A 20,024-nucleotide genomic window follows, 5' to 3' on the forward strand; every position below is an offset into this window, starting at 1 on the left:
TAGATACAAAACATAATGTAAAAAAACCAATTTCTAAATATTAATTGTATCAGTAAAGGGATAAAATTGATTGTTAGAATTCAAGCAAACTACAAATCTCACAATTTGTAAAATTTTAACCTTATCATCCCCTTTCCTCACCACACACACGCACACACACACAAAATCAAAGTTTTTTCATAGCTGATACATGATTGATCTATTTGTATTTACCACTGTCCTTTGGCTTTACCTACTCTCTGAAGAATTAAATAACCAAAGAGCAGGCAGCAAGCAGGTAACAGAAGAAATAATAATATTAGAATAATATAGGAACCAGACCACTGGTCATTGAATAATCATGAGGTGACTCTATTTTTAAAATAGAGTCATCATTTATCATTAGAGTCCAAGAATTCTTGTTTCTCAGTTAATAAAAAATTTTCCATTAAAATTACTTCTAAATGTCAAGTGAAATGTAATTCAAAAATGAGAACATAAAATTATGTCTGTTTTCAGAAGCACCATTAAAGCCTTTTTGTAATTTCACTGACTTTTTCGATTTTCCAACTGACGGTGCGCATACAGACATTTTTGCATCTCATTATTGTGTAGTGGAAATGAACTTGGAACACTTTGTCAGCTCAAAGACCCCAGTTGGTTTGAATGATATTTCCCCACAAAGGATGATCATATTGATTTGCTACAGTCATCTTTGACTATTAAGGATTCAGAAAGTTAACTACCACTTGAGATGAGGGGCTGTGATTCACATAAGACCTAGGTTAATATGACAAGAAAGGGTAGAAAATGTGGTGAAACTACTTAATCCAAAAAGGATCATCTGTAGTTTAAATGCATGTGTTATTTGTAAAGTCTGGGGGATTACTTTAAGGTAAGGAAGATGACTTTTTTATTCTTTCAACTTCTTCACTAAAATGTTTGCTTCTTAACTGAAAGCAACTTACTGTATTAAAGGACTTACCTGCAGATCTTTTAAGTTATTGGAAAATCTGGTCTACTTAAAAAAATCTGTCTTTAACAATATCAGCATAGGATGTCTCTGCTAAGTATTTGTCCATATGAGTCTCTAAAAGAGAAAATAAACTATTTAGATTGCTTTCAGCACTGAAGTATGAAGTTCAAAAGTAGGTTACCATGAATAGCTAGAGAATGAGAGAGAGATTTTGTCCAGCTCAGATATTTGGAATTACTTAGGAGAAATGGAGTAAAGGAAATAACGTTTATATTATTCTCTAAATCAGCATGGTCTGCATCAGAAAAAAAAAAACCGGACACCAGAGTTTTAAAGAGATCCCCCAAATCTTGTCTTACCATTGTAGTTTTCCTCTTTGTTTCGTTGGTCTTACTTAGAGCCATATCTGAGCATAGTTCTTGATGTTTTTTCTGGGGGGCAAGCAAAGAACAGTGTACACCATCTAGTGGCTTAGTTCAAAATTGCAGCAGTGCAAGAAAGGCTTTTGAGCAGAGTGCAGCCAATGACAATCAGCAGACTGACTTCCACATTTCTCCAAGCGCCTGAGGAACGCTGAAGGGGTTGCCGTGAATTCCAGAGGGAAGCCCTCACAGCACATAAAAAGATTCGATCAAGGAAGTTAATTTAAATAGCCCACAGTTACAATCCTACTCTATTCTGACTACATATCTGTAATCACTCTGCTTTAATGAGAACTTTTTACTTGCCTGTTTAGTACCAGAATTCATATTCCTACTGTAAAACTGTTATGTCAAGAAGTGAGCAACTTGGATGGGAGAGGAAATAGGTTCCATTTGTGATCATATGCTAAGTGAATTGCTTCTCTATATCATCAACCAAAGCTGTGGTTGCCAGTCTCTGGACTCCTGGGGAGCCATGCAACTACCACAAGAACCTTGAATCCACAGTCACAAGGCACATTTTCTAAAAATCAAATGTACAATGTCTTTTACATACACTGGACTCACACTGCAATTCAAATGTAATTGGTAAAAGAACATTACTAAATTATCAGTAGTTTATTTGTTATGTGATTTTCATCTATATAGATTAGCATATCGTGCTCATCTAGGAATCCAGAAAATGCATTTATTTATTTTTATACAGTTATATGTAAATTACATAAAAGATAGATTTTTAAGAAACAGAAAGGTCCTGACTTCAGCAGTGCTACTTCTAAGATTTGTTCTAAGGAAATAATCATTCACATGTTCAAAGATATTCACATCAGTATTGTTTATAAGAACAATTACTAAGAACCAAACTCAGGTGTTCGACAATTAGGGGTTGCTGAGTAAGTTTTAGTTTATCCATACCAAAACATACAGCATACCACTATTAAAAACGACCAATGAAAATCTATACTGTTTTGAAAATGAAAATACCATACATTTACAGGTGAAAAGAGATTAGGAAAGCATATATATCATATGCATACCATTTTTATGTATTTGTGAGTAGGCAAAGAAAAAATCTAAAAGGGTATCTTTTATCCCATGAGAAATGAATAATTTATTTTGATCAAGCATAATATAAGAGAAAGAAAAGAGTCAAGGATTCTTCTACTAAAGTTTTTGTCCTGAGCAAGTGGAAGGTTAGAGTTGACACTGACTTAGGTGGAAATGTTTGGATGGGAAAGCCAGGGGTTTGTCTGGAGGCATGTTGAGTTGGAGAGTCCATCTGGTACCCAAGTGGAGCTGTATGGAGGTTTTTAAAGTCATGTGGCTGGAAGATCTCCGAGACAGTGAGTGATGGAGGTGAGAAGAGATTTCAAGGCCAAGCTCTGGGGGCCTGCCAACATTTACAGATTGAGTTGATGAGAAGCAGCCAGCCACGAGTCAAACTAGAGAACAGCAGTCAGGTAGAGGAGGATCCAGAGAGAATGGTCTCCCGGAAAGACACAGGTAGAGAGTGATCTGTGCTAAATGCTGCAAAGAGATCTCATGAGATGAGCACTGGGAAATGACGTTGGTTTGAGCAACATGGACGTTGAAAACAGCTGTTTCCATGCAATGATGAAGCTAAAAGCCTAATTGAAAAAGCTTCAGTGAAAATGGGAGGGGAAAAATTGGAAACCTTGAGTAAAGACAACTCTTCTGAGAATTATTTATGTAAGGGAAAACAGAGAAATGGGATAGGGAGGAAAACAAGGATATTGATTCAAGAACTTTTTTTTTTAAGGTGGCAACATATCAGCATATTTCTCTGCTGATAGGAGAGACCTGATAAAGAGGGAAAAAATTAAAGACATAAGACATGATAAAATTGCTCAGAAAAATATCGTTGAATAGTCAAGAGGGAATGGGACACAAATGGAGGGCTTGACTTTAGAAATAAGCGTGGATGGTCCATCCATACTTAATAGCAAAAGGAAGCAAAAGGAAAGGCAAGTATAGGTAATACTGATGCAGGTAATTTGGTTGGTACAATGCTGGGAGCCTGCGGGAGTTCTTTTCTAAATGTTCTATATTCTCAGTGAAATAGACAACAAGGTTATCAGCTAAAAGTAAATCAGGGAGCAGATGTTAAGGGAGCTGAGGAGAGAGAACAAGGTATGGGGTAGTCATTTAGGACAAAGGTCAGAAACCTTTTTCTTTAAAGGGCAAGGTGGTAAATATTTCATCCTTTGCAGGCCCTTAGGTCTCTGTCGCAACTATTTAAATCTGCCATTGCAGCAAGGAAACAGCAGTAGATAAAACGTAAACTGACGGCCATGGCTGTGTTTCAATAAAACTTTATTTACAGAAACATGTAGCAGGCCCAATTTGGCCCTTAGACAGTAGTTTGTTAACCCTTGGTGGGATAATAAATGGTGTAGGGGAACACAGTAGGAACTTCAGGCAACAATAACATGAATTTTAAATGATGGTATAAATATCACCAGCCACATACAGTTGTGTGGGGCTGGATATAACCAAGATTTGGTTTTTCTACACAAGTGTGAAGAACGGAGAATGGAGCAAGAGAGTTGAGAGTGTGTGCCAGGAAACTATTACAAGGTGAACATTGAAATCTAAGCTGAGTCAGGAGGGAAGTAAGGAAATGAGGGCTATGGGGTATGAGGGACAGTGGGAAAGAGGAAGGTAATGGATTTAGGCCTCACTACTAGCCTTTGATGCTCAGATGCTTTTCCTGAGGGAAGACAACAGCTCATTGGCTATTTTATTGCAGAGTAAGAGCTAAACAGTGGTTCATACATTATAGAGTAACAATGCTTAGAGTAGTTATCACTCTGTGGGGTAGACGTAACGCTACTCCCCATTTTATCAACTGGAAGGGAAGGAGAATCCACATCGATGTGGACGCTGTGTTTGAAGGACAGTCTTGTTTACAATAATATCTAATTTTTTAGTCATTAGGACTACTCCCTCTCTTCTTCCCCTGTGTTATTATAAAAATGTTCTTGCTTAGTCCTTCTCCACAAATAATCCATATATCCATTGGCATGTTTTAGTTAACGGTCTTTTTTTCCCCTCTCGATGTCTCCCTCTTCCCTTGTCTTCACCTCTTAGCCTTTACGTGTGGTTATGTTTTACCTTTTCTGAGTCGACACTTAAAGGTGCTTATTCTCTGCTTTTTTCTCCCTCTAGACCTTTCTCTTTTTTGTTGCGCTTATGATCTTTAAGATGACGGCTTTTCTTTATTTTAGTAGAAACATACGCAGGTGATGAAAGAATGTTAGCACCATCTAAGCACAGGCTCTAGCCCCTGTTCACTTGGTTAAGGCTTTACTGCCCTCCTGAAACCTTCACGGCCTCTCTACTGAGAGTCATTTACTGTTTGGTATTCAAGGACCTCCCTGACCTTGTCTCGCACTACCTTCCCAACTTTACATCCCATTGCTTTTCAAATCTTACTTTACACTCCAGCCCCACAAAGCTCCCTAACAGTTCCCCAGCCACCATGCCTCTGTGCACACAGATGGCATTGACTGGAATTCCCCGAGCCCCTCTCCATCAGTCCATCTCCCATCCTTCCTTCAAGGACCCATCACAAATCTCCTTTTGGATCTTATTTTCCAAGACAACTAAAAAAATTACCCTTCATTTGCCTCATCCTTCTCTGTACTTTGGACTTATGTCATTAACTACAGTCTACTTTGCATTATATTTTCATGTGCACATAAATTTTTCCTCCATTGGACATGAGCCCCTGGATTCTTCCCTGTTTTATACACAGCACACAGTAGATGTCTGATATATATTAAGTAAAAACTAAATGAAATCTCTTATCTTCACAAAACATGTGTTGTTAGGAAGTTAGTTTAAACCACATAAGGATCATCAACATACCTCTTGATAATATGGGGACCTGTGTCACTTCATCCCAGCCACAATCCAAATGTGAATCTTTTGGGGACCATACATTTCTACCCCAATAAGCCAAAAAACTATGTTTTAAAGTCCATTCCATAACAAATCCATGCTTTACCAATTTCATGCTTTTGTCAACTTGTTAATATTGCAAGTGAAGGAATTTTGCTTGTTTGCAGATTGTTTTTGTTCTTTGTAAAGTAAAACGACGTAAGAATATTTGAAGGAGGAATGAAGGAAAAGGAACAATGAAAGAACTAACTTTTATAGTTTGTCTGTAACGAGCCTGGTGCACTCCGTAAGTTATCCAATTTAATTGAATTCTTCCAATAGCCCTGTGAGGTAGATATTATTATCCACATCTTACTGATGAAGAAAACCATGACTTCTAAACTCACACAGTTAAATGATATCAAACCTAGATCTGTATGACACTCTACTGTCTTGAACCTAGGAGCTAAAGCCACATGCTTATGACATTGTTAGTCTACCTTAACTAAATTACTTTACTTTCTCCATCTGACATTTAAAAGTATTAGTTGCAAGTTACAGAACTCCAATTCAATCTAACTTAACTATTTTGTCATCAACTTAACAAATATTTATCGGGAGCCTTCTGTGTGCAAGACATTCTTCTAGGCACTAGGGGTTCAGTGGTGAACAAGACAGTCATGCAGCCACATGGCTAATATATTAGTATATTGCCTACCTACGCAGCTAATATATTAGTATATTGCCTACCTACGCAGCTAATATATTAGTATGAAAATATTTTATAAACAAAAGATCTGTCGGACAGTTAAGAACTGTTAAGAATAACACAGCAGGGTGAAGGAGTGGTGAATGAAAGGGCAGGCTTTTTATTTTTTTTGTGGCAAAGTCAGAATTTATTTGCAGGACACCAAGTAAGGGAGTGGGAGACAAATCTCAGATCCACTCCAACTTGGTCTTTGAGTTAGAGGGTTATTTATTTATTTATTTTTCCTTTTTATTAATTTTTATTGGAGTATACTTGCTTAACTATTTCGCTTACATGTGAAATCTAGAAAAAATGGTACAGATGAACTTACTGGTAAAGCAGAAATAGAGTCACAGATGTAAAGAACAAACTTACGGTTACCAAGGAGGGAAGGGACGGTTGGACGAATCGGGAGATTGGGATTGACATATGTACTCTACTATGTATAAAATAGATAACTAATGAGAACCTACTGTATAGCACAGTGAACTCTACTCCATGATCTGTGGTGACCTAAATGGGAAGGAAATCTAAAAAAGAGGGCATATATGTATACGTATAACTGATTTACTTTGCTGTACAGGGATGCTTTTTAAGTGGGATTGTCAGAGAAGATCTCCCTTTCTAGTAGACACTGAGTAAAGTGAAGGAGTTAGCCATGGGTGTAACACAAAGGAAGAACATATGAGGCAGAGGACAGCAAGTGCAAAGTCCCTCAACCAGGAATGTGTTTGGGATGTTGAGGAGATTCCCAAGGAAGGAATATGACCGGAGCACCACTGGGGAGGGGACAGTGGTAGGAAAGGCAGCTGGAAAGGTGGCCAGCAGCCAGGCCATATGGTCCTCGTAGGCCATTCTGAAAACTTTAACATTTATTTAAGGTAGATGGCAAGTAAGGAAAGGACTGACAAGAAGTGAATGTCCTCATCTGATTTGGTTTTTGAGGGATCATTCTGAGAGTTCTGTGAAGATTAAGCCAAAAGGGGACAAGAATGAAAGCAAGGAGACTGTTGGGGGCTTTCATAAAAGTCCAGTGGGGAAACAGATACATGGGCCACATAACCAGGAGGGCAGGGACGGGCCTTATGGACGATGCAGAAACAAAATTTCAAAACTGTGGTCTCATTTCTCCTCACTCCTCCTCTCCTCTCATTTCTCCTCACTTCTCCTTGCTCAGACCTGCTTCTCCATTGCCCCACCAGGATCTGTGGTCAGAAAGGAAAGGTTTCTTCTTGTCGGCGCCAGGGCGCAACCCCCGCTGAAGGGCCTGGCTGGGTCATGGGACCATCTCAAGACCAAGCGCTCACTGTGCCCAGGACTGTGATTATGAGCCCAGATTTATGGTCCAGGGGATGGGGTGCTCTAAGGATACCTGGAAGGAGCAGTGGGATAAAGAAGTTTGCATTTTCTTTGTTTTGGGTTTTTTTTTTTTTTTTAAAAAAAAAGAGATAAGGCAAAGCACCCTGTGAAGAAAGCAGAAAGATGTAATGGCTGGGGAGAGATTGAAGATTGTACATCGCTACCCGACGGAGCCCAGGCCCAGTGACTGCTCCTTTCTCCGGATTTCTCTGCCACAAAGCTCCTGGACCACTGTATACTCCTGACAGATGGTCTCCTATGTGTCTGTATAGTGTTTCAAGTAATATAGTGACTGCACATTTCCCAAGAAAATAAAAAGGGCCATAGTGTCAAATAATCCAATAAAGCCTCTAGTACCTATGATGAGACAGTGTTGAGCATTAGCAGGTTCTCAGGCGATTTGCACATTGATTCCAACCAGGGGAAATATGGAGCCCATGCTTACCCAGAGTCCAGAAGCAGTCATGTCACGCATATGTATATCCACGATCAGTTTATTGAAAGAACTTCACGTATGGGGCCAACCGAAGACAACTTCTTTTTTTTCCAACCACAGATTTTCCGAAACCTCTCTATTGGATGTCTCGTCTCTCCCTGTGGCTACACCTCAGGAAGTTCTTAAAGCAGCCCCAGGTGTCTTGGGATGTTCAATAGAAACCTTGTTCTCTAAATACACTTGAAGTTTCTCTGTCTCCTATTGACCCCCAAGTTCAGTGATTTACTAGGAGAACCAACAGGACCAGCATGTCGTCCTACTCACAGCTATGAGTTATTACAGGGGGGAAGTATAAGGCAAATCAGCAAAGGGAAAGGGTGCATGGAGCAAAGTCCGGAGGAAACCAGGCTCAAACTTCCAAGTGTCCTCTCCCAGTGGCGTCACGCAGGATGCATTTATTTCCTCCAGTGTCCGATTGTGACAACACCTGTGAAATGTTGTCTACCAGAGAAGTTCATCAGAGGCTAAGTACCCGAAGATTTTATTGAGGGCTGGTTAGGTAGACGTCTGCCTAGCACATACCAAAACTCCATACTCCCAGAAGCAGGCGCTCAGCATAAATCCCATTTTGTGGGATTTATGTGGCTAGCCACTAGACTCTTAACTAAGAGTCTAGCCACTCTTAGTTAAGGTTGTGGGAACACTCTTGAAATCTAAGTTCCCTAACATCGACCAAAGTCCAACCTTTCTAGGAAAGGCCAGGCCTTTCTAAGGATAGCGGTTTCAGGCCTGCTGTGTTAAATCTTTCCTGCACACTGACGTTGACATGAGGGTAAGAAAGGCTGACCCACCCGTGGATGGAAATCAGCCATGCAAGTAGTCTGCTTTAACCAGAGATAGAGCTGGAGGAGGGGAAGGGAAAGGGAGAAAAGCTCTTATTTGCCTGGTGTTTTTAGAACCTGGCTTTCAGGAGGTAAATGCGGTAACGCTGATTTTGTTTTCTCATGAGCTGTCTTTATGGGCTCTGCTGTGAACCTTTTTCTGAAGACTTCCCACTGTCTACCGCATAGCTTCTGTTAAGGTCACCTTGAACTAGCAATTAATCTTCTTGGGTGGGGGTGTGTGTCCTTTCATGGCAGTTGTAACCAAACAGACCCACAGCTCAGCCCACAGGGAGGTACTGGGTGATAGTGTTCCACCAAACCCAAAAATGCAGGCCACGTCTGCCCCCGCTCTCTCCCTTCACACTCCCATCACAGACGGCTCCCACCAGCCTCTTGTCTTCAGACTTCACCTTTTGCTGGCCAAGCCCCAGGAAGCACGGAGACATCTGGCCCAAGATTCTTCCACCAGCCTTTGCTTTTGTTTTTGGGGTGGAGGATAGGAGGAGAATTCTGTTCCACCGTGGATGGAAAATGCCCAGTGGTTCCACAGTCTCCCACAAACACTCTCTTTAAAAAAAAAAAATCCCTACCCACTAATAGTCTTCCACATCATTGTATATGTAGACAAAATATGTGTGTGCGTGTGCGTGCATGCGTGTGCACAGTCACATGACCAGTGAGACACAGATTAGGAACCACTTTTAGAAAGTCTGGCATCAGTGGCCTGGCACAGACCTTTTTCTTTTTTTAAACAAAGCTACATTTATTGAGCACCAACTATCTGCCAGACATTGACTTACGAAAGTGCTGCTTTCCATAGAAACGGAAGGAAGTAATTTACCAAAACAGTTTAAGGAGTTCAGTTTTTCTGACCCAATTTAAACATGACTGTTTGGACCAAGTCTTTTTGGGATTAGTGTGACTGTCGACGTGCCTAAGAATAATCTCAGAAGCATACTGAAATTCCAGGTTCCTGGACCTAACCTTAGAAATTCAGATTCAGAAGGTCAGGCCTAGGACCCAGGAGTCTGGGATGGGACCCAGGTGATTCCAGTGCAGGTGGTCTGGACCAGCCTGTCCTAGCTCAGGGATGCTCAGACTTTAGAGTACCCATGGGGTCTGTAACATACAGTCTGACTCAGGATGTCCAGGGGGGTCCTTGAGATTCTGCACTGCTAATTTTCCCCCGGGTGAGGTTGATGCTTCAGGTCCATGCAACATACTTTGAGTAACAAGAACTTAGATGGTCGGTCTCCCAGAGGCTGGTTCATGCAGCACTTACCCGCCAAAAGGCCCGACACAACTCTTTAGATTAGCTTCAGCCTTAGGGTCTCAATCTAAATTCTAAGACAAGAAAAGTGCCATATACTCATGCACGTTCATAAATATATTCATAAGTAAATATCACTTAACGTTCAATGACTATCTAGCTTTACCAGTAAAAAATGGTGCCCGAAAAAGAGAAAATGGAACTTCACTATTCATCATATTGCCTACGTGTTTCCCTGTTTGGATCTGCAGAGCTCCAAAAAGTTGTCTACTTTTTCCAGCAATACAGATTTCAGAAGTTTCTTAAGAGATGGTTCTAGGGGCCTTGTGATGGCCAAGACCAGGAGCTCATCTCCTGAGATCACTTCCCCTGTGTGTTATAAGCTACTGACTCAGTACAGTCTTCATTGCCCAGCCCGCCTGCCCTCGTGCTTCCCAGATCCCACACATACACATGGGTTCATGGGAAGGCACACATGCACACACCAGGAAATGACCATGGAGGAGTATATAAGAAATCTTTCTGGATCTTTGCAATGAAATGTCCTTTGAAGTCAAATAAGTGCAATAGCACGACGTACTGAAACTGCAAGCGCAAATGCCGTGAGGGGTGGTCTGAAAGGAACGACGGTGTTGCTCACTGTTCTGATAATCCTACCGACTGCTTCCAGAACCATCAGGTGGCTCCACATACCAGGAGAAATTCAATTAGGGTAGATGCCATGACTGCTTGTTGTCTAAGGAGAGAGTGCTCCAGAGGGAATTTGAGTCGAGGAATAGGCTGCCCAAAAGGACAGCGGAGGTAACAGTCCACCCTTTTTATTTGCTCTCATGTTCCCCAAACACATTTTCTCTGGCCTCAACATAATAGTTGATATAGTATAGTGATCATAGTATTAAGGACATTTTGGAAATTGATCTAATTTTAATAATCATTTTTATAAAAATAATCCAATTAAAATATATCCCTAGAACTTAGCCTAAGATCTGACACATAGTAGGAGCTCAATAAGTATTTGTTGAATCCATGTTCCTTTTACTGATAATGACTTTTGCTGCTGTGACAACCTGGAAAATCCCGTCTTGGTTTTATGATTTATCTTAAGTGTCACTTTCTCCCTGAAGTTACAGTTACTTCCTCCCTGAAGTTACAGTTGCTTCTTCCCTGAAGTTACAGTCGCTTCCTCCCTGAAGTTACAGTCACTTCCTCCCTGAAGTTACAGTTGCTTCTTCCCTGAAGTTACAGTCGCTTCCTCCCTGAAGTTACAGTCACTTCCTCCCTGAAGTTACAGTCGCTTCCTCCCTGGTGCTTCCATCGTTGTTCTTCTAGAACACTGTGTATTCGATTTCTCTGTTTATTCTCTCTGCACTGTGAGCTCTGAAATATAGGAATGGTGTCCCAGAGTTTAGCACAATAACTAATTCCTCAATACAAATTTTTGAATGAAAAAATGAATGAAGAGGTGGGTAGATTCTTTTGCTGTCTCCTGGATTTTAAAGTGAACCACTAGAGTTCACTTTCCAATCCTGAGTATGTGTGATCTACATCAGAAAATGCTTCTTTACACATCCTCATTCTACGCACCATATCCATTTCCTTCTTCCCGCCATCAGTAACTATGGGGCCATCATCTAAGAGAATTTAAGCTGTTTTACGATCATTTTTGCTATCCTGTTGTCATATCATTCACAGTATAAATAGTCCTGGCTCCTTCAACCTTTGTCAAGGATCTTATTTTCACACGTTTAAATAATGAGTTGATCTTCTACTTTAATTCATTTACAGAGTTGACTATTCTTTTTTACTGAGCCTTTTTAGGTGTAGAACAATGAAAAGTGCAATTTCTCACTCCCCCAGGACATGATCAGGAAGACACTGTACTGGCACTTAGGAAAGGACAAACATCAAAGCACTAGCATGTTTCATCAATGTGTCTCTGAAAACACACTTTAAAAAACAGGAAAAAAAAAAAAAAAACACCTAGCATTTGGAAGAAATTGCAGTGTTCATTCCTAAAGATGTTTTACTTTCCAAAAGTGAAAATAAAACTATTTTAAAATTCTAACTATCATATCAAGAACTAAACAAAATAAAATAGTTGGTACACCACATTGTAATAATAGGGTCATAATTTGAAAAGGGAGTTTTGCTCGAACAGCTAATAGAAGTCTTATTTTAAGTCCCCTCAGCTTCCGCTGGTTGTTAGCCTTTCCCTCCACTTAAGTGCTCAGAGCTAAAACTGTAAATCAACAAGGATTTATTGAAAACCTTTGACCTTGGCACAATTAGGCCTATGATAGATCCTAAAGAAATATGTCACAGTCTTTGAAGAACTTACAAACCTCCTTTGTTTAACACATGTATTGCATATAGGGTGACATCCATCCTAGATGCCACAGAATCCTGATCTAAGGCATATATCTTTCTCCCTTTCTTCCCTTTCTTTCACTTCTTCCCTCCTTCACATCTTCTGGTATCCATACATTTTTTACACCTTCCAAAGAAGTAAATGCCACGGTCTCTCTTAGTTATAGCATTCACTCATCATGCTACTAACATTTATTGATTCATTAATATTTCTAATTACTGTATTAGGCATAAAATCTGTAGCCATGCCTAAGGCTCTCCTATCCTATGTACTGGGCATTGTGGTGGTCGTAAAGCTATAGAAATGACACAGTCTGGCCTCAAGGAGCTTACAGATTCTTTAGGGTGGGACACACAAAAGGCAGATGATTTTAATGCACTGTATCATGACTTGGCAGGTATAGGGTAAAGGCATGCATTTACTACAACAGTGGCACAGAGGAGAGAGTCACAAAGCAAGTTTTCATTGTCAGGAAAACTCTCCCTTAGATACAATTTTGTATTATGAAAGAGAAGCAAACTCTCTTCTTCTTGCATAGCCTCCAAAACCTAACACATAGGCACTTTTATTCAGATTTATACATTTCGAACTCACTTCAACAACTTTGTCTCCAGTGGGACTGTGGGAACCCAGCTCTGTGTGTGCAGAATAAGTTGGGAGTGAGGAGAAAGTGTTGGCCACCTTTGGGTTAATTCAGAACCTTCACCAACTCTTCACAGGATTCAGACCATGTGAATTTCTTACGGGATTTGGTTTTCCAGACTCACTGTCCATAATGATCAAGTCGTTCCCAAATGCACAAAACATTTCCATTTATTTGCAGCTTACAGGGATAGTAACCATCCATATACAACAGAAAAAAAAGTAACAGAGCCTTTTCCATGCATTATTTATTCAATAATATGTATCAAGCACGTGCTTCATGTAAGATGTTTGACTATGTGTCTGTTTCTACCTCCAGAGAAGCAATGGCCAAATTTCTAGATCTTTGCAGAAGGACAGGATGGTAGGATTAAACTAGTGATTTTTTTTTTTTTTTTGGCGGTACGTGGGCCTTCCACCGCTGTGGCCCCTCCCGTTGCGGAGCACAGGCTCCGGATGCGCAGGCTCAGCAGCCATGGCTCACGGGCCCAGCCGCTCCGCGGCATGTGGGATCTTCCCGGACCGGGGCACGAACCCGTGTCCCCTGCATCGGCAGGCGGACTCCCAACCACTGCGCCACCAGGGAAGCCCTAAACTAGTAAATTTTTAAACATTTATGTTTCTCAATTATACTTACTATAAAATTGAAGAAGATGTAAGAAAAAAATTTCTCTACAATCCTATAGCAAGAAATACTCTTTCAATGTCATTAGACGGAGGCACCTTTCTTTCAGGTTATATTTGTTTTCAACAGCATGTAATTACTATTTGAATTTGCTTTAATGAGTAAATATTGCACAAATATATATTCTAGCAATACCATGCTTCCAAAATATCATTTATTTTGCCAGTTTAGATAATTCTATAGAAAAGAACCCTTTAAGAACAGAAATCACGTAACTATAGGCAACTTATGATATCAAGAAGTCAAAAACCAACAGAAAAATGTATACCATACAAATGGATTTGAAACATATGGAAAGATGCTCAACCTCTATCACAAATGAGTGGAGATTTAAATTTTAACTAGACACCAATTGTTCACCTACCGTGTTGGCAAAGGTACAGATATAAAAAGGGATACGATGTGATGCCATCCATTAAAATGTAAAACGCACCCATCCTTTGGCCCAGAAATTTCACTTGGAGGAATTAATCCTTCAGATAAATGCACGTGTATGTGTGTTGTCGACCCATGAGGACACTCGGCAGAGCACTGTTTGTAATAGCAGCAACCTTCAACACATCCCCTTCCCTCCAGCCCTAGCGCCCGTACCTCATCCAGCCTCCATCGTCCCTCATCCGGACCACAGGAGGGGCGCCCTGCTTGATCTTCCTCTTTTCCCTCTTTCACTCCTACAACATCCCTAGGAGCCAGAGTGATATTTTTAAAACATAAATCAGATCATGTCCTGCTGCTGCTAAAACCCCTCCAATGCCTTTCCATCATGCTAAGAATAAAATCGACACCCCTTATCCTGGCTTCTAAAAACCCATCTACCCAGCCTCTGCCTGCCTCCTGAGTTCTCTCATGCCTCTCTAGCCCTCACCCTCGGTGCTCTAGACACAGAGGCTTTCTCTGGGCTGCTCAGGCACATCCAGCTCATTCGTGCTTCAGGGTCTCTGCATGGATCCCTTCCCCTTATTTTCTTGCAATGGCCCTTTCTCAACCTTCAAAATTTACCTTCAATGCCAGTCCCCAGAGAGACCTTCCCTGACCACCTCAGCTAGAGCGCTAGCCAGGCACTCACTCTCTAACACACTGTCCTATTTTTTTTCCTTTTTACATTGTCTGTCATCGCCTGGCTGTGTTCCTGTGCATTCCACTGTGTATTAGTTTACATTCTTCTTTTCCCTGTCATTTAGGTCTCGGAGAGCAGGGATGCTGTCAGCTTCATTCGTTGCTTTATTACCAACCAGAAAAGTATCTGCACATAATGAGTGTTTAGTAAATGTTTGCTGAGTGAATTAATCAATGGCCATCAGAAGGGGCTGGGACACATTATAGGACACCCATCGGGTGAAGCAGTGTATGGCTGTTGAAAAGAATGGGCCGGTAGACGATCCAAGTGTCTTCCTCCGACCAAGACTGCACCATCGCACAGATCTGGCCTCGGTCTCCCTCCGAGACCTCCTCTCAGATGCTTCTGTTCTTGGTCTTCTTGCTGTTCTTGCTACACTCCACACCTGTGCCCCAGGGCCTTGGCACTTGCTTTTCCCACATCTATGCCTACCACTACCCCTGCATGGCTCCCTTGCTCACTTCTGTCAGTCCTCTGCTCAAAAGTCATCTGTTCAGAAAGCCCTCCCTGACTACTCTCAAAATTCCTCACCCTCCTTGGACCCAGCTTTACTTTTCTTCATTGCACTTATCATTTGAAACAAAAGTGCCTATTTATTTGTGTCCATGTTTATTACATGCTTCCCCTGACTAGAACGTTCCTTGATGCTGTCATGACCTCCCCAGCAGGTAGAACCTTGCCTGACATACAGTAGCAGCTGAACAGGTCTTTGATTGGTGAGGAATGAATAAATGAATGTATTCTTGAGTGCAAAAAAGCAAGGTACTAAACAGTGTGCTCATAGAATGCTGTGTCAATTGTATTTTTAAAAAATGACCCGTATATATAATCTCTCTGGAAGAAAAATCCAAGAACACAATAACAGGGGTAGCTTCTACAGTAGGGAACTGCAAGGCTGAGAGGCATAAGAGGAAAACTTATTGTTCCTGTATATCATTATGTTTTATAAGACTGTATTTTTACAAAACATGGGCATTAATTACTTTTTCCAAAAAATTATGTCATATTTGACAGTTTTGTAAGTTTATGTATTTGAAGCCAAAAGGAAATCAAGGACCTCATAAATGTTACTTGAAATGATAAACATTCAACAGCCATGGATTTAACAATCCTATAAACTGTCATAGCCCTGTGCAATCTCGTTTGGATGTTCATGTACATCTGTGGTTGCAAAAGATACCTATACTTTCTGTTGGAAGGGGTATATATATTCCTCAGATATAAAATATGGGAGGAAACAGGAGCGGGAATCTTAAGCAGAACAAGGCCTTCGTAAGTGCAGCAAGACCCCTGCACATTTCATATGCCAGGAAAAGGGCCTCTGTGCCCAAGATACTTTGAATCTGCTTGCAAGGTTGAAATATGCCCTCGCTGTTCAACAAATAAATAAAAACCCTCTGCCAATAGACTCTACCCATCCTTAACTAGCTGATTTGGTCAGTGTTTTTCTAGCTCCATCAAATACATGTAAACGTGTCTTCCTTTAAGAAAATCCACTATTTGAATATGTGGATTTATAGAAAAAAAATGTGAAGGAAGGTCCACTTGCTTTATTACGGATTCTTTCAAATATGAAAATAAGAAACATTTAAAAGTGATTCAATAACAAAAAATTATACAGAAATTTCAGGAACACCATCATTGAACACACAGGTACTCGGTAATTACTTGCTGGTTGGATGAACATACCTATTGAAAATCAGTAGAGTGAAATGGATGAGAGCATGGGTTGGGATCCAGATATCCCTGTGTTTGGATTCTATCTCTGCCATTCATTAGCTGAGTCTGACCTTCAACAAGTGACTTAACCTCTCAAGGCCTCAGTATTTCTTACAGAAATAAAATGAATGACCAATGCCTCCCTAATAGTTAGTTATATTAAATGAAAGATATGGGCAAATAAAATATAGATATATTTTATCATGTATTATAATATCATATATTATTTCCTTCATGTAATTTATGCCTGATTAGGAGCAAGTAAGAATGAATCATAAGTGCTGTTCTATTTTCAGAGATATAATATAGGTAACTATATATAAATATAATTACATATACGCATAAGTATATAGCACCTGCACAATGCCTGGCACATAGTAAATGTTTGGTAAATGGTGGTTTCTATTGTGAAAAGTAACACAAAATACTCTGAGAGTTTGACTCTTCATTTTCATATCCACAAAGACCAATTTTGTGTACCACATGCCAGTACATTTCATGTCACTGTACAGGGAGGGGTAAAAGAATTTGTGTCACTGAGATTTTTGTGGCCTTAACATTATGGGAAAACATTTAACAGGTATGTAAGTGAATTGTGGCAGAGATTCAACTTGTAAAATGGCTAACATCTATTGAGTGTGTGATGATCAGTCATTCTGCAGAGTAAATACTGTGACTTAGTATCCTCTCCAAGGATGGCCCGCTTCCTACTTTCTTCATTAAAAATATTAAATGTAAATGTTTTATTGAATTTCCCAGACTAGAATAGAATAGCAGGTATTTGGAGTGGGAAAGGCAAAAATGGTACAAATTGCTTCAAACTTAGAGACTAAATGAACGTGCTCCCTCGGATGACCAAAGGTTTCTTCCTTTTCAGTTTTCTGGCTTTTTTTCCCCTTTCCTTCTAGCACTTCGAGTTTGTTTAATAAAGTTGAGAATTTTCACAAAGGGCCTTATGAACACGTGTTATTAGATTTTAAATCTGATTTGAAAGTGCCTCTCTCCTCCTCCCTGTGAGTAAAGTGACCTTTTTAAATGGAGGGAAGTGGGTTTAGATGACAGTCATGATAAATGCGGTCATGTTCACTCAATAAAATAAGGCCCAGTGCATTTGAGGATAAATCAGTGAAATGTACAGCCCCACCTGTCTGTCTCCATCATTCATTTCCACTGTCACTTTCACAGTGGCTGATGGATCACAGTTGCTGTAAAATTAGACAGCCTTTAATCTCATTTCATCCTGATTAGCTTCTCTTTACCCTTTCCCTCTAACTCACTGACTGACACGCTAAAAACTCACACCGGGCTGTATATGAACAGGGAGTACAAACTTCTCCTCCGGTACCTGCTTGTGAGGGCGAGGCCGGCGAGCATCCCTAGAGAAATCTGGAAGGGAGAGGGCATGTCTTCCTTGTTATTTAAAAGATAATCAATAATTGCGGTACCCAGTGCCATTTTAAGCAGATGTTTTCTCTTGATCACTGCCCTCTTTATTTTGCTTTCGTTCAGGTTTAATCAGAAGCCAAAGAAATGAGGTCTTTTGCAAAACTCAAACATTGATTTCACATCGATTTTTTTCTAATAGATTTGGAGCGTTTTACATTCAGGATAATCCCCAAAAGTTATCTGTGTGTATTTGTAGCCTCTCAATTCAGAAGAGTTGAGTAAATAATAAATCAGAAGAGACAACAATTCAGGAATGAAAATGCTGAAAGAGCCAAGAAATATAGCATACAAGGTTTTAAAACAAGAGTAAAAAGCGTAGATAAATGAGAATATCTTCAAGCAGCCTTTATGTTAGCATTTCAAAGACCTTCTCGTATTTTGAAGGTTTCAATAGTTAGTTTAGTGCAATAGTTTCGTTTGTTTGCATAAAGCATAACAATAGAGGTAATCAAACGAGAAAGAGGCTTAAGAATAAATTATGTATTCTTTCCTTCACTTAATTTCTGCCTGAATGGGAGCAAGTAAATGGACAAACACAACTGTTGTTCTATTTTCAGAGTCTGTGCTTTATTATAAAGCTGGACTTCCGGTTAAAAAGAAGATAATACGATTTTTTATTACTTATAAAATGTGGGCATTGAACTGACCAAAAATTTTAAATAAATATTGGAAGACTGGTAGTCATAAAGTAAGTTGGTTGTATCAGTGGCCGCTGTTCTTACACGCGTGTCTCATGAGTATATGCTTACAGGTGACAATGCTGTAAGTTTACTGCCCAGATGGCATTGTGATAAACCAGAGTAGCACCAGGCTGTTCACAAAATGCACAATATACATCATATATTTGTAGCATAGCTTTGTGTTTGGTATAATCCAAACAATGATGAGTTAATTTAAGAAAAGAAAAAAAGATGTTCCAAACACATCCAGTCGCCCAATTTTAGTTGCTGCGTGAACTCAACATATACTCTGCCCCAATGGACTCTGAGAAGTGATGCCTGCAGGAGCTATATGGTTAAAAGCATTTTCCAAAGAGATAACTAAGGGTTGAGGGGCAGAAGGACGTTGTTGAGGTGACTCCCTAAATCAGTTGACCTCATTCATGGGCCACACAAATCCATGGCACACCCAATTTCTACATGATCCCGGAAATCCAGGGTTTCCATACCAATGTCTTCTCCCTTGTGGCTATAAGTTCGAAAATAGTGAATATTCACAGTAAAAGTGAATACATAATAAAATAATGAAAATTCCTAAAATCTTTTAATATGAAGCTTAAACGACCTGATTTGCTCTTTCAGAAGCTGTGTTACAGGTTTCAAAGCTATGCCTGTTTCTCCTTATTTTTGTTTACATATCTTAGCCAGCATAAGCACATTCTGAGAAAAAAGATAATAAAAACAAAGTGAAATGAGATATATATCATCCAAAGTAAATTGGGTATAAGGTAGGCTCTTTCTCTCTCTCTCTCTCTCTCCATTGGCAAAAGAGTACAGAGTACAAGCTGGCCCTGACTCATATTGATTTCCCACTGCACTGGTTTCTTAAGTGCTCTGTTGATCCGTGTCAAGCAATAAGTTCCCTGCCTGAACATGCATATCACCTCCCCATTTGTCCTCACCTAGATTTAAGGTGCCCATATGATGAGCTGAACAAGGACATCATTTTTCCTACTGGTGTCACTGGGCCCAAACCACTGCCTGTGATATGATAACGAACGCTGTGTAAGTTTACATTCACCATATGATATAATAATAGCAGAGACTGACACTGCACTGCACACGGGGTGACGGGGGTGTCCTATTCTTGTTGTGTGTGTCCCCAAAGAAAATGTAAATGAGAACAGATGCAGCGAAACCTTTGGTGGGTTTCTGAATCACTCCGCCCTCCTCACAGCCACCACATTTGGGGCAGAGCAGGGCAGGACGAGGGGAATGGGTATTTATGACGTTCCTGACAGTTTTTATCTTTGTTCCAGAAGAGCTCTTAAGCAGATAGATAGAAAATGTGTGATTATGCTGCTAATGGCATTGTACAGGAAATTAAGCGTATACATTTGGAGAAGGCATT

General features: G+C 40.1%; 1 protein-coding gene across 1 annotated transcript in view; it reads left to right on the top strand.

Moving 5' to 3' along the window:
- KLHL14 (kelch like family member 14) overlaps positions 1-20,024 on the top strand; it is a gene marked incomplete at both ends in the record, with an annotated part of 97,548 nt that overhangs the window by 55,363 nt on the left and 22,161 nt on the right. The window lies entirely within an intron of this gene.

Source organism: Stenella coeruleoalba (assembly GCF_951394435.1).
Source record: "Stenella coeruleoalba genome assembly, chromosome: 14".
NCBI lineage: Eukaryota > Metazoa > Chordata > Mammalia > Artiodactyla > Delphinidae > Stenella > Stenella coeruleoalba.